Source organism: Pogona vitticeps, chromosome 8 (assembly GCF_051106095.1).
Source record: "Pogona vitticeps strain Pit_001003342236 chromosome 8, PviZW2.1, whole genome shotgun sequence".
Taxonomy (NCBI): Eukaryota; Metazoa; Chordata; class Lepidosauria; order Squamata; family Agamidae; genus Pogona; species Pogona vitticeps.
In genome coordinates this window covers 14,848,231-14,861,283 of record NC_135790.1, presented here as the reverse complement: position 1 = coordinate 14,861,283, position 13,053 = coordinate 14,848,231, and the positions used below count along the sequence as shown (strand labels likewise).

Sequence of the window (13,053 nt, the reverse complement as noted above, 5' to 3'; positions counted from 1 at the left end):
ATATGGATACTATATGTTATCGTTCAGTTAAATAAAACAATATAAGTTGTTATGCAAATATGAGTGATTAATCTATTAAACTAAAATCAGTTCTAATATAGCTGTTTTACTAATCTGACAGCAGCATGCTTTATTATTATAAATATGAAATTTCATCTAATTGAAAATATTAAACATTAAAACTACCAGCAAGCAGGAGCCTCTACATTTGTTATTGTTAGGCATCCTTCAGTCTCGAAACACTATGGTAACGTGCTCTGTATGGAGAACTTGGAACAGTGTCTTGTGTGGCTGAGGAGGCCAATTCGAGAGTGGCAATCCCTTCCACACTGAAGACAAATACAATCTGTCCCCTGTCCAGCTCCCTGATTTTGCTGCTTTTGTGACTTCCTCTTTGCCTCAGCCTGCTGGACAAGGGTCTCTTCAAAATTGGGGAGGCCCTGATGCAACGCCTGCCTCCAGGCTGAACGCTCAGATGTCAAACTTTTCCATCTGCTGAGGTCCATTCATAAGACCTTCAGATCCCGCTTGCAGATGTCCTTGTATCGCAGCTATGGTCTCCCTCTGGGGCAATTTCCCTGCACTAATTCTCCATACAGGAGATCCCTTGGAATCCGACCATCAGCCATTCTCACAACATGCCCAAGCCAACACAGACGTTGCTGTTTTAGTAATGTATATATGCTAAAAAAATTCCAGCTCGTTCTAAGACCATCCTATTTGGAACTTTGTCCTGCCAGGTGATACCAAAAATGCGTCAGAGGCAACGCATATGAACGTGTTCAGCTTCCTCTCCTGCCATGCACAAAGGGTCCAGGACTCACTGCAGTACAGGAGTGTGCTCAGGACACAGGCTTTATAGACCTGGATCTTGGTATATGTCGTCAGCTTCTTATTGAGCCATACTCTCTTTGTGAGTCTTGAGAACATGGTAGCTGCTTTGCCAATGCATTTATCCAGCTTGACATCTAGGGAGTGTCAGAGGTAGTTGAGCCAAGGTACACAAAGTCATGAACAACCTCGAATTCTTGTGTGGAGATGGTAACGGAGGGAGGTGAGTCCACACCCTGGCCCATGACTTGTGTTTTCTTCAGACTGAGAATGACTTTGTTAGTCCAAAGTCATGGCAGGCCTTTCTAAAATGATTCATGAGTTGTTGGAGGTCTTCAGCAGAGTGGGCAACAATGGCTGTATCATCTGCGAAGAGGAAGTCCCGTATGCATTTCAGTTGGACTTCAAAAGTCTCTACATTTAAACATATGATTTAAATAGAGTATTACTGACTCGTGATTTAAATCCTGATTTAAATGGACTTGATTTAAATCAAATCCACCCTGCCAAGAGCTACTGTAGAATAGCCCTCGTTGGATGACCACTCTAATGTGGTGAGTGTGTCGGTGAAGCTGAGCACAATAACATCCAGAGATCAGATTCCATTATGACCCTGGACTCCTAGCAGGTTCAGCCAAGGCTGAATGGTCACAATTGAGGCACCAGACTAAAATGCATCCACTCTTTTCAAGGCAGCTTCTGGGCAGTAGTGGTAGCTGAAAAGTGACATTGGCAGACGAAGCAAAAAGAAAAATACATATTTTTATGTGTCAATATTGTATTATTTTATTTTATTGTCCACATTTTGTATTGTTTGTCTCTATACTTTGTTTTATGGTATTATGTAAACTGCCCCGAGTGGCCTGGGTTGGCAGATGGGTGGTATAAACAAACAAACAAACAAAAACATTTTTTTAAAAAGTAGATGACAGAAATAAGGTCAGAATACTGGATGCAGTTTTTCAGTGACTGACACAAAGAGACAGAAAGAACTACTACTACAACCAGTGCAAAAAACAGAAGACAACAACAAAAGGAGAAAAACGAGATCTCTTCCAGGATCCAAGAAGTCAAAGAGAAGTTTAAGCCTAGATCAAAACTTCTGAATGAACAACAGGGAAGTACACTATCTGACCAGGAGGAAATAAATAGAAGGATGAAACAGCATACTAAAGATCTATGTAGAAGGCATAAAAGTATGACAGACCCCTTTGAAGAAGAGTATGATGAAGTACTTGCTGTTCTAGAATGTAGAGTGAAAACAGTTCTGAAAGCATTTTGAAAAAATAAATCACCAGGGTAGATGGCGTACCAATACAACTATTTCAAGCCACAGGACTGAATCAGTCAAAATCCTGACAAGATTATCCAAACAATTATGGAAAACAAAACAATGGCCCACAGAATAGAAACATTCAATATACATTCCAATTCCCAAGAAAGAAGAGGCCAGGAGTACAGGATTATTGACCATTACTTTAATTTCCTGTGCAAGCAAAGAGATGCTCGAGAAGTTACAACAAAGACTTTTACTTTATATAGAGTGAGAAATGTCTAATATTCGAGCTGGATTTCAAAAAGGAAGAGAGCATATTACAAATATCCACTGGCTATTGGAGAGCACAGAAGAATTTCAGAAAAAGACCAGTCTATGCTTTATTAACAACAACAACAACAACAACAACAACAACAACAACAACAACAACAACAATAACAATAATAATAATAATAATAATAATAATAATAATAATAATAATAATAATAATAATAATAATAATAATAATAATAATAATAATAATAATAATAATAATAATAATAATAATATAATTTATTGTCATTGTAAGTATATACACAGTATATCATACAACGAAATTCACAGACACCCAGAGACCAGACACATGCACACACATAACATTCCCCAAACACTCCCCACCCACTAGAAATCCCCCACTAAAAATACAAACATCTACACCTCAGGCCAAGTAACACAGTCCAACTAATTATTCACTACTGGTGGTCTTTAAGCTCATTATTAATTGCAATTATAGCTCTAGGATAAAAACTATTTAGAAAACGTGTGGTCCGAGTCTTAATTGTTCTATATCTTCTGCCAGACGGTAACAGTTCAAAAAAGTTATAAGCAGGATGGGAAGAGTCTCTCAGGATGCTGTGTGACTTCCTCAGACAGCGGGATGTGAAGATGTCATCCAGGGTTGGTAGCTGGAGCCCGATGATATTCTGGGCAATTTTAATGGTTCTCTGTAGAGCTTTTTTGTCCGCTACAGAGCTACTCCCAAACCATGCCAGAATGCCATAAGTTAGGACACTTTCAATGGTGCTACGGTAGTAGGACAGAAGTAAATGCTGTGATAAATTTAACTTCCCGAGCATTCTCAGGAAATACAGCCTCTTCTGTGCCTTCTTTATTAGCATGTTGGCATTTATAGTCCATGAGAGGTCCTCTGAGATGTAAGTGCCCAGAAATTTAAAACTACCAACTCTCTCCACTTCCTCACCGTTTATGTACAGTGGTAAATGTACATTTCTCTTCCTCCTAAAATCAATTATGAGTTCTTTAGTTTTTTTGATGTTAAGTGTGAGATTGATTACAGCAAAGCTTTTGACTGTGTACTGGATCAGTCTTTGGAGAAGAAGGTCTATGCATCTCAGTTTACACTTGCATACAAAGCATACAAAGTATAAGTATGACCTTATACAAGTATCCTCCAATTAATATAAGGCACTAGAATCTCCTATGTCTTAGTCTGGAAATGTCACACAAACAGAAGGTGAAGAGTCTTGATCAACCTCTGTATCAGTACTCTCTGGATCACTTTATAAAATCGATTCTGACTGGTCTTCCTGATGCTCTGTTGTCTCCTCAGTAGATTTATTTTGTCCTACCTCAAGGTCCCTTGCTCCAACTCCCTTGGAACTGATTATTGTTTGTTTTGAGTTTGGAATTTTACTAAGAGGCTTTTCTTGTCTAATTGTATCAGACTGGGCATTATTCTTTTTCAGCATCAAGGAATGTTTTTAATGCTGAGAATCCTTTTCCATATCCCCAGATGTATATTTTGCTGGGTATTTTTTAAAATATATTTTATGTTGTTAATGTCAACCTTGCTACAGTGTTGGTGAGCAGGATCTGCTCCATCTAGACATTGAAAGCCTGGAGCTATCTTCTGGCATTAATGATGCTCTCCACGCTGAAAGCTGAATGCTAATGGGAAGGATCTCAGTCTGGTGTTTGCTGCCAATGATTTTCTCGATAGCAAAGGTTTTGATGTTGACACCAAAGGAAACCTTAGTCTTGATCTCTCTTTGTAGGAGTTTCAAAACAGTTTGTGAGCCCTTTTGTCATTGAAATGTGGCACTGGTGCATGCCAATCAGCACCCAAATAATAGGGTTGTGGTGCCACGAAATAATATGGGGAAACCATCAGTCTACCCCTTTTATTGAACTGCCATTGGAGGTTTCTAGTTTCTTCCTAGAGCAGCCAGTCTAGAGGAGGGGCACAGACCTTTTAGGAGCTTTTTTCAGGTTCCAAGGCCCTCTCTCAAATTAGGATACAACATGAACAGATTAATAGAAAAACAGGAAAGCAGGTTTTTCAGTCTGTGATCCCTTTCAAATATACCAGGCCCCACAAGGGGCCATATGGTCCCTGTTGAGAATGGTTGATCTAGAGCAGTGGTTCTAAATCTGGTACTGAGCTCAAACATACTACAGACGATTGCCTCGTGGGACAATTAATTCGCAAAACAATGGGTTTTTGCAAACACTGCTGCGCTTCGCAAAACGGTTTTTCCTATGGGCAATTTTTGCAAGACCATGTTTGGGTCTGTGCTTTGCAAGACGGTTTTGTTTTTTTGTTTGTTTTTTTAAGACCGATGCTTCGCAAGACGATGATTTCCCCATTGGAACGCATTAAATAGATTTCAATGCATTCCAATGGGGAACCGCGTTTCGCAAGACGATGTTTTCTATGGACGATTTTCGCAAGACAACAATGTTTTTCCCCATTGGAATGCATTAAATAGATTTCAATGCATTCCAATGGGGAACCGCGTTTCGCAAGATGACGTTTTTGCAAGACAGCGATTTTTGCAGATTGAATTATCATCGTCTTGCGAGGCACCACTGTATTTCCTTGGTGTCAGATGTAGTTTTATGCACAGAGGGATGAACCACGATAAGAGGTTAATTTCTTGTCTTTTCTTTGACTTTTTAGATTTGGATTAGTCTGAACTAGTCCACTGATGTCACTGAGGCAGACGTTGCTCTGACTTAGTACATCTCTGTTACAAAACAACTTTGAAGGCTCTGTGTTTACCTGGATCTGAGCTGTTTCTGGTGCCTTATTGTGAGAGGATTTTTGCTGTTGTATCTGGTTAGATTCCATTATGAGATTTTTTTTTGTTTTTTCTTTTAAATGCAGTCTTACATATTGTAAAAGCCAATGTTAAGGTCTGCTCTTTTGAAATGGAGGCAATGGCCTTCAGTGAATGTTTAAAGGAAAAACTTTAAATAAGACTACCTGTTTGTTTATTTATTTAATTTTACTGCTACTTTAGTGAATTTTTGGCAAATCTTGAAAGATTATGTCTGATGGCCTTTGTGCAGGCAGTGGAGGCAGTTGATATGACTATCTGAGAATGGTATCTTGCTACTACTGCAAGATATACAGTACGATGTTTGAACAAGCTCTTTAGAGCTATAAACTCCAAAAACACAAACAGAATAACTGCAAAGAGAAAGGTAAGTACTGAGCAAAGTAGGAAAATATACAGTTAAATAGCAAAGTAATTAAGCTCCAGATGTTTGCAATGGCAGTTAGAAGGGAACTGAGGGTATGACCATTGAGTGGATCAGTATATATCAGAGAAGGGAAGGGTTAAGCTCTAGAATGTTCCCAAGAGTGTTTTGCACAGTCAGAGAAGTACCCTTGCATGTGATTCATTGAGACCATGAAAAAGAACTATGGATTTTTATTTAGCCCGAGATGAAACAAAGTCTTGCAGAATTTTCAAGTATTTTAAGACCAACTTCAGTATTTGAAGGAAAGAGCATAGAAGGGAATCCTTTTGACCCATTTTCACACAGAAAAAAAGTCTCCTGGTATTAAATGCTTGAATTATAGCCTCCAAAGCAGTTGCTGCAAGTTAGCTAAAGCAGTTTCCAAGGCCGGAACAAAATGTCACGGTTGCCAGACTTTTTTTTTGTCAACTATTACAATAATGGTCTTAAGATATTATTACAGTGTTATGGAAGATTGTCTGCTAGTACATATGGTATAATCACAATCACCCACCTCTAAACTTTCATCCTTTTCTTGGCCTCTAACCACAACCTGTCCACAAAAATCTGGCCTCTGGTGTTTTTTGAATATCAGATTCCTTCAACTGCACTTGGCGGTTTACTGCCTGAACAAATTACATTAACAATGCAGAGAAATGTATACATGGCCTTAAATACACAACTGAGCTGGGACCAAAACAAAGGCAACAGTATCTTAGCAACAAGCCTGAGCCTGCTCCTCACGAGCCAGGTTTCTGGACCCTGCCATGAATTGAAAACCATTGAGTTTCACTCTATGCTGCAAATAATTAAGGACTGAGAAGTCCCAATTACAGCTGGAATTTACAGCCAAAGAAACATTCTATAAATCACTCCCTCACTCCCCCCTTGCTCCTTCTCAAACCAAATAATCTCATCCAGATGTTTAGCTACAGCTGTCTAAATGTGTGGCATATTATTAATCAGTAAGAATGACTTCCTATGAAAAAATGTCAAAGGCTGAAGCTGTAGAACTTCATATAACGAGCCACAGTTTTCTAAACCGGAGTTCACCAATTACAACATGTGGTGGTGATCGAATACTTATGAGAACAGAAAGGACTCTTTAGTTGTTTTCCACTTTAAACAGGGACTGTAACTAGCATCTGCTCTAAAGAACATTCTCACCCTAGTTTCTTCAAAAGAATTCTCCTTACTCTGTCATTCCACTCCTTCCATCAGTGGATATAGGCTCTGCATCCTATAGTACTAAATACTAAGAAACATACATTATAATTCTAGGTAAAGGCTATCCAAAATTACAAACATTTGAATTTTATGAAATTAAATAAAATATGTTGAAAATCTCTTGTTTTGCAGATATTTCTTGATATTGGCAAGACACTAAAAACCATAACTAGTTTATCTAAATGTTATCTATCATTTCTTTATGTCTCTGAGGTTTTACTAGGTTTTGTATACACACTTTCAAATATATTTCCATAGCTGTCCAGATTAAATACTTGTTCTTTCAATGAGATTCAAGATCATTATGAAATTCTATTCTACAGACATTAATGCATATTATCCTTTTCTCTGTTACTGTTAGATCACAGCATACATAAAGATTTTGCTTACTGTCAAGTCTTTTACTATCTATGCTAGCCCTTCAGCTCAAAATTCCTGAACATCAACTCCCAACAAACTTCAACCTTTAGCTAATCAATAATTTACAATGAACCATTGTGTCTGTCAGTCTGTCAGTGCACTTCAAACTTCTCCAATTCTATAACTACCATGTAAAAAGCTACCCTTCCAAAGAAAGGAAACTGTTGACAGATGGCAAAGTATTCTCAAAGCATTCAGTCTATTATAGACTTTTAATTTTCTCCTTCTCCTCTGTTTATGGAAAACAAAATTACTTGTCCCATAATATACCAAGAGATTGGGGGAAGGTTGTCAAAGACTGGCTCTACTCAACTGATGTTATCAACTGTGAAGCAATGAGATGTTTAGGGACAGGAAAACCAGGGGGAATACAAAATTCCAACCACACACAACACTATACAAAGAAACAATTGGTAGGAAAAACATATAATTGGCTGTGCTCCTGTGATTGCTCCATTTTCTCCTCCACTATCTTACAGTATGAAAGTAGCTTGGGTCACACTGTATAGGTACATGTATAGGGTCCCAAAGACAGGAATGGGGAGCAGAGAGATAATTCTAATGCAGACTGAAGAGGCACTGGCCCTAAGAAAATAGCAAGCACAAGAAAGTAAGAACAGAATGAAACAAACAACAATAACAAAAAAAGAATTGTATTCAACCATAATTGTATTAGAGGAAGGTATTTTTCTCACAAAGTATCAGGATCTTCTCTTTGCATGAACCACAACCAGCAGTGAACATCTTTCTGATCCCAAGTTAGCCCAGCCACCTTCTTCCCATGTGTGGTGCAACAAAGCCTAATAAGTAAGGCTGAACTTCTTATGCTACTGATAGTGACAGGCTAAAGAGGAAGGAAAAGTGGGAATGCACCAGTCACAGGAAAAGGAAGGAAGACTTGATGTGCATGAGGAAAACAATTGTTTTTTTAACAGCCAATGCTCTTTTGTTTAAAATTGTTTTCCCTCTTGGAAATTACACATACCAACTATACAGAACTGAAATACAAACATTTATACAAGTTTAGTTCTTAAAACTTAAATCTTGAGACAGTATTGTAATTTTTACCAACAGTCAAATTCATCATCATGCTTAGTTATCAATATCATCTTTAAACCAGTACAATACAAATACAGTGGTGCCTCGCACAACGATGTTAATTGGTTCAAAAAAAAAAAAAACGTTCTGTGAAAACATCGTTCTGTGAAACACCATTTCCCATAGAGATGCATTGAAAACCGGATAATCCGTTCCAATTGGAACGGATTGCCATCCTTAAGCGAAAATCCCCATAGGAAACATCGTTGTGTGAAACAATGTATCCACCATTCAAATGCATTGAGTAGGCTTCAAGGCATCTCAATGGGGGAGAAAAAATTCACCAAAAATTAACGAAGACTCAGAACAAAGCCAGATTAAGTTTGCAAAGGTTTCACAAACTGCACTAACGAGTCCAAGCATTTAAAACAGTTTCTGAGTCTTCGTTAATTTTTGGTAAAAAAAATTCTGCCCCATTGAGATGCATAGACAAGAAGCAGCATGGCAGCAGTTAAATTTTTTTTAAAATCAGATTTGAACTTGGGCATCCAAATCCCAGAGGGAGGCATGGCCACAAGAGAACAGCAACCATTTGCTTGCAGAATTCCACACACACAAAGCATAACCCCCCCCCCAACCAAGAAGCAGCATGCAGGCAAAAAAAATTAAAATCAGGTTTGAACTTGGCCATCCAAATCCCAGAGGCAGGCATGGCCACAAGAGAACAGCAACCATTTCCTTGCAGAATTCCACACACACAAAGCATAACCACCCCACCAAAAGCAGCATGGCAGCAGTTAAATTTTTTTTTAAATCAGATTTGAACTTGGGCATCCAAATCCCAGAGGCAGGCATGGTCACAAGAGAACAGCAACCATTTCCTTGCAGAATTCCACACACACAAAGCATAACCCCCCCCAACCAAGAAGCAGCATGCAGGAAAAAAAATTAAAATCAAGTTTGAACTTGGGCATTCAAATCCCACACAAATCCACAGAAACCCCCAGCCAAAAAACCCCTGCAATTTCCCCAATGAAAAAAAAACCCATAACCAAAGCCAGACAGACCCAAATTCCCCCTTGCAAAAATCATCAGAGTTTTGCAATACAGTACAGTACAGATACACTGTAAAACCCACCACCCACCCAGGAGAAGAAATGCAAGCTTACCTTTGAAAGTTCTCCAGCACAGAAAGCACCCACAAGACAACAAAGAGGCAAAGCCAACCTTTGAACTGCATGTGGGAAAGTAAACCCAGGATGCATGGGGAAGGTTTTTTATCCCTTCCCTGCACAGGCACAATGCATCCTGGGTACAGGCAGTTAGAAGAACAAATTAGCATTGCCAAACAGCCACCTTTCCCGTTCTTTTTTGAAAACATCGTTAAGTGAAACAGGGGACCCAAAATGCAATCGTTCTGTGAAGCATGGTCCCAAAATCGTTGTGCGAAAATTCCCCATAGGAAACATCGTTGTGTGAGGTGGCAAAATTTTCAGAAAAAGCCATTGTTGTGTGAATTTATCGTTGTGTGAGGCACTCATTGTGCGAGGCACCACTGTACATTAATTTTTTTTAAATGTAAAACACTTATGCCTGATTTGTATATGGGATATGAACAAAAAGAACCCCAAAGACTGAACACTAAGAAGTAAAATGGTCCAAAATATTGCATAAAAATATTTCAATTATATAATCTTAAAACATAAGTTTTAAAAATTTCAAGTTTTTGAAAATCGTAAGGATTTTTAAAAATGAACTAACCTTTTAAATACAGGGACGTGGTGGCGCTGCGGGCTAAACCGCAGAAGCCTGTGCTGCAGTGTCAGAAGACCAGCAGTCGTAAGATCAAATCCACGCAACGGAGTGAGCTCCCGTCGCTTAGTCCCAGCTCCTGCCAACCTAGCGGTTCGAAAGCATGCAAATGCGAGTAGATAAATAGGGACCACCTCGGTGGGAAGGTAACAGCGTTCCGTGTCTAAGTCGCACTGGCCATGTGACCACGGAAGATTGTCTTCGGACAAAACGCTGGCTCTGTGGCTTGGAAACGGGGATGAGTACCGCCCCCTAGAGTCGAAAACGACTGGACAAAAATCGTCAAGGGAAACCTTTACCTTTACTTTAACCTTTTAAATTGCAGCTTTTAATAAAGTCTTCTATCTTTGCTCAAGCTTTTTGCCAGCCCTAGATAAATACTATTTATTTATTTATTTATTTATTTATTTATTTATTTATTTATTTATTTATTTATTTATTTATATCCCGCCTATCTAGTCAATTACGACCACTCTAGGCGGCGTACAGCATAAAATACATAAATACATGAATTATTATATAATAAACAGCTACAACAAGATGGGAAGCAGAGTGACTCGCAGTAAAGAAAGAAGAGGAAAACATCAAGGATTGACTGGGAGGAATTAGCTAGGGTTGGCTGAAGGGAAGGCCTGCCGGAACATCCACGTTTTCAGTTGTTTCTTAAAGATGCCCAGCGAGGGAGCCACGCGAATCTCAGGAGGCAAGTTGTTCCAGAGGCGAGGAGCCACCGCCGAGAAGGCCCGGTTTCTTGTTTTTTCCTTCCGGGCCTCCCTCGGCATCAGGCTCCTCAGCCTCACCTCCTGGCTCGCACGAGTGACACGGGTAGAACTTGGTGGGAGTAGGCGTTCCGCCAAGTATCGAGGCCCTAAACCGTTTAGGGCTTTATATGTAAGCATCAGAACTTTGAAGTCAGCGCGGAACCGAATGGGCAGCCAATACAACGCGGCCAGAATAGGAGAAATATGATGGCATTTTCTCGATCCACTAAGGAGTCTGGCCGCTGCGTTCTGCACCAGGTGAGGCTGAGGAGCCTGATGCCGAGGGAGGCCCGGAAGGAAAAAAAACAATAAACCGGGCCTTCTCTGCGGTGGCTCCTCACCAAATGAGAGGGAGTCTCCCAAGCCCCCGATAGTGGGGGCCCTCACCCTCAATACCTCTGTCTTGTCCGGGTTCAGCTGCAGCCCGTTCTCCTGCATCCACTGCAGTCCACTCCCCAGGCAGCGCTGAAGGGACAGAACGGCATCTCCTGCGGTTGGAGAAAAGGAGATGTAGAGCTGGGTGTCATCAGCGTACTGATGACACGATGCTCCACACCCCCTGATGACCCCTCCCAGCGGCCTTTACTATAAGGTAAAGGTAAAGGCATTGCTAATTCTGTGGGTAACTCCTGTGCACCTTTACAGTTAGGAAAAGGTTCCCCTTGACAATTTTTTTTTGTCCAGTCATGTTCGACTCTAGGGGGCAGTGCATATCCCCATTTCCAAGCCATAGAGCGAGCGTTTTGTCCGAAGAGAATCTTCCGTGGTCACATGGCCAGTGCGACTTAGACACGGAACGCTGTTACCTTCCCACCGAGGTGGTCCCTATTTATCTACTCGCATTTGCATGCTTTCGAACCGCTACTATATCGGTACTTTAAATAAATACATATACAAATAAATATTAACTGAAGCAGAGGATCAACAGGATCCTCTGAGAGTTTTATAGGAACATGATATGAGGGAAGTGATAAACACAGAGAAATGGAAGAAAATATGGGATGCAAGAACAGTGAAATCCATGTCTATAAGAATTAAAGATAATTGTATAAGATTGTTTGGAGATGGTATCTAACTCCAGTGAGACTAAATCAAATAAATAAAAATTACTATGTGTTGTGCTGGAGGGGATACCAGAAAACTGGCACATATTTTCATATGTGGTGGAAATGTGACAGTGTGATGAAATTTTGGCAAATGGTATTTGGAGAAATAACCAAACGAAATGTAGAAGTATCTCCTAAAATAGGATTTCTATCAATATTTGATAAGGTGGAATACAATTGGGCAACTATAGAATTAATTTCTAATTTAGTGAAAAGGACTAGTTCTCCATTGGTCCCGGTGGGGGAATATGTTCTCTCTATTTTGGTTGCATATAATTATTAATTTTATGTATTTGTTTGTTCTGTTTGTTGTTCTTTCGTTTCTTACAATATGTTTTGATTTAATAAAATAAAGTTTTTTTAAAATATGTATTTGCATCTGATGTGTAGCTAAGGTGTTTTTTTTTAATTGAAAATTTCATCACACAACAAGTAACATGACATGAGCGGGCAAGAGACGGAATTTAACCCCTTTCTCCTCTGCTCTAGTATGGGGAGAAATCCCTCATCTGAAGCTAGTACAGTGGTGCCTTGCTTAGCAATGTTAATTGGTTGCAAAAAAAACGTCACTATGGGAAAACATCGCTAAGCGAAACACCATTTCCTATAGGAATGCATTCAAAACCAGATAATCCATTCCAATGAGAACGGATTACTGTCCTTAAGCGAAAATCGCCATAGGAAACATCGATAAGCGAAACAATGTTTCCCCCATTGGAATGCATTGAAGCCTATTCAATGCATTTCAATGGTTTTGACAGGTCCATTTTCGCTATTTTAAAAGTGTCTTAAAATGTTCAAAAACTGTTTTAAATGCTTGGGATTGTTAGTGCACCTTGTAAAACCTTTGCAAACTTAATTTGGCTTTGTTCTGACTCTTCGTTAATTTTTGGTGAATTTCCCCCCACATCGGAATGCATTGAACTGTAGGTTTGATAGCTGACATCGCTAAGCGAAACAGGGGGACCTAAACTGTTATCGCTAAGCGAGGCAAGATCCCGAACATCACTATGCAAAATTTCCCCATAGGAAACATCGCTAAACGGAGCGCAAACTC

The 13,053-nt window shown here is 39.6% G+C and overlaps 1 protein-coding gene and 1 long non-coding RNA gene across 2 annotated transcripts in view; one reads left to right on the top strand and one right to left on the bottom strand.

Annotated features, from left to right (window-relative positions):
• LOC144584198 (uncharacterized) overlaps positions 1-13,053 on the top strand; it is a 465,271-nt gene that overhangs the window by 214,431 nt on the left and 237,787 nt on the right. The window lies entirely within an intron of this gene.
• Positions 1-13,053, bottom strand: part of TCF7L1 (transcription factor 7 like 1) — a 137,126-nt gene that overhangs the window by 65,501 nt on the left and 58,572 nt on the right. The gene's annotated exons all lie outside the window — the stretch shown is intronic.